A 3,162-nucleotide genomic window follows, 5' to 3' on the forward strand; every position below is an offset into this window, starting at 1 on the left:
CCCACCGCGAATCCCCCCGCCCGCCCGCGCCGCACGGCCCCTCCTCGGCGCCGGGGACGCCGCCCTGCCTCCGGCCCGGCTCACGGGTCTCGCGGGCGCCGGGCAGGTGTGGGCTCGGCCAGCCGGGGGGCGCCCCGCGGCCCCCGCCCCATCCCGCCCCCCGCGGCCCCTCTCCCCGCCCCGGCTGCCGTCGCTAGGCAGAGAGCGACGCCGCAGCTCAGGCGCTGGCCCGGTATTAAAGAGTGACCTTGGCTTAGCTATAAAAATAGGTGCGGGTAAGCCGCGGGGACCTCGACGCTCAATGTGCGTATTCCTTGACTGTCAACATTCGCAGACGCCCGTTTGCACTCCCCCGGGGAGTTCTCCTCCAGCCAGGGGCGGGACCTCCGGGAATTTACCCAGGGTGGGCGAGGCCAGCCGACCTCGGGCGGGGATGCAGAGAGTGCGGGCGAGGACCACTGGCACCCGCCCGCCACCTCCCTCCTAAATCCACTGCCACGCTGGAGGATAGAAGCAGAAAGGAGGTAGAGAGCCCCATTCACAATCTGGAAAAACCCAATCTGGACAAGACAAGACTTCCATTTTGAGATTACCAGAAACCACCAGATTCCTGCGTTGACCTTTCCTCTTTCTCAGTCTAGCACACTCAAACTATCCCCAGGCGAACGGCGGCTCCACCCTCCTCTCCTCCCCTTCCTCTCCCAACATATTTCATCTGCCTTAGCGCCCAGGGCCCTTTTGCTAATTACACTCCCTTGGAAGAAGTATTTAAAGCATGATAGATTTCTTTAAAGTAATGCAGGCCATGGTTTAAATATGTTTAATAAATGAATTGAGGAATAGTATTGTGTTACTCCGTAATCTCTGGAAAATAAACTCACCATTCAAGAGCTGCGGCATTATTTTCAGCTCATCCAATAGGTTTGAAATTGCTGCTTTAATTCCTCGGAAATATTAAGCAATCGCAGTTCCAGCCTTTCATGAATTTACTAATAGTCAACGAAGTCAATAAATACTTCAAAGAACACTTGTTGATAGATATATTTAACTCATGTTTTTCACCAAATAGACTTTTCTAGTTGCTCATAAAAATCAATTTCACATCTCTAATGTTTTATTTGTAATATTTAATTAACATAAATCTTAAATGTTATATTTACCATTTTTCTGGCCCTTAACACTGAATAAGATTTAATTGATCAGGAATTTTGAATAGCAGGGTTTTATTCACAGCAAATCTGAAATGAATGAAGTTATATAACTCTTGAATTTATATTTCAAGGGCTATTTGTAAATCGGAGTCCCCGGGGCAATTCCAAACGATTGCCACTTTGGCAAGATGTCGTTTTGGCTACCAGGCTACAGGTGTTGAAGACTTGGGCCTTAGAGTAAAGTTAGCCAATACAACTTTTTATGTTTGAAATGCATGAGTGTGATTGGATTTTAGCTGTTATTGTAGTCGGTGGCCACTTATGCATGGGAAGCAATCTTTCAGGTGTCTGACCACGCTTTAGTAATCAAAGTCACACTCACCTAGCCCAGTGGCCCCTCATTCAGGCAGCTAAACTCAGCTCTCTTTCTGTGGCAAGGATCTTTCCTGCTGAGCCCTGGTGGAGAAGTGCTGTCTCCTTCTCATGAGGAGTGTCAAGTGAGGAAACTCGGGCTTCATTCTCTGCACTTGCAACAAGATAAAGCTCTGAGTGTTTTAAGGGGGGAAAAAAATCATCATTTACTTACCTCTTTGGCTGAGATACACAATACCTTGCCTCTGTGTTTACCCATATTCTGAAGATCCATGGGCTCTAAGTGGATAAAAAACTGAAAAAATGAGTCTATCAGATTAATACATGCTATAAATCGCTACCAAAGTATTTAAAATATGCTTTGAAGCTTTTGTCTTAAAAAGTTTTGTAGGGAGAAAGAGTTCTTTAGCTTTGATTCTTGTTATTGCATATGCTTGCTTCCCTGGTGACTCTAAGGGTAACGAATCTGCCCGCCGAAATGCAGGAGAGAAAGTGAAAGTGAAGTCTCTTAGTCGTGACCGACTCTGCGACCCCATGGTCTGTAACCTATCAGGCTACTCTGACCATAGATTTTCCAGGCAAGAATGCTGGATTGGATTGCCATTTCCTTCTCTGGGGGGTCTTCCTGACTCAGGGATCGAACCAGGTGTCCTGCATTGCAGGCAGACACTTTATCATCTGAGCCACCAGGGAAGCCGGCAATGCAGAAGGTCGTAATGCAGGAAACTCGGGTTCAGTCCCTGGGTTGGGAAGATCCCCTGGAGCAAGGAATGGCCTACCCACTCCAGTACTCTTGCCTGGAAAATTCCATGGACATGGACAGAGGAGCCTGGCACGCTACAATCTATGGGGTCGCAAAGAGTCGGACATGACTAAGCAACTAACACTTTATGCTTGCTTTAATTATTATTTTGTTAAGTTATAAGCAGAAAGAAATATGTTCAGAGTTCTCATTGCATTGTTAGTATATGTCACAAGGGAAATAAAACCATGGTAAGAGAAACTTGCAACACCTCCAGACTTAGAGGTTGCTGATAAAAATGACCCAGAAAAGAGCCCTTAAATTGTATTAGAAAAGAGAAATTCCTAATGGCTAAAATAATGGCTAGTGTTTTTAATTGTTAGCAATCTGCAAGGCATTCTACTAACTTCTTTGTAGAAATCAGCTCATTTAATTCTCATAACCATCCTTTGAGGGACATACTAATGTTATCCCTAGTTTATCGACAGGAAAGGTCAATCTGAGTTAAATTGACACATCCAGTCCATTTTAGTTCTATGACTCTTAGAATGTCAACATTCACTCTTGCCATCTCCTGTTTGACCACTTCCAATTTGCCTTGATTCGTGGACCTGACATTCCAGGTTCCTATGCAATATTGCTCTTTACAGCATCAGATCTTGCTTCTATCACCAGTCACATCCACAGCTGGGTATTGTTTTTGCTTTGGCTCCATCCCTTCATTCTTTCTGGAGTTATTTCTCCACTGACCTCCAGTAGCATATTGGGCACCTACTGACCTCCGGAGTTGCTCTTTCAGTATCCTATCATTTTGCCTTTTCATACTGTTCATGGGGTTCTCAAGGCAAGAATACTGAAGTGGTTTGCCATTCCCTTCTCCCATGGACCACATTCTGT

Source organism: Oryx dammah, unplaced genomic scaffold, assembly GCF_014754425.2.
Source record: "Oryx dammah isolate SB20612 unplaced genomic scaffold, SCBI_Odam_1.1 HiC_scaffold_20, whole genome shotgun sequence".
Taxonomy (NCBI): domain Eukaryota; kingdom Metazoa; phylum Chordata; class Mammalia; order Artiodactyla; family Bovidae; genus Oryx; species Oryx dammah.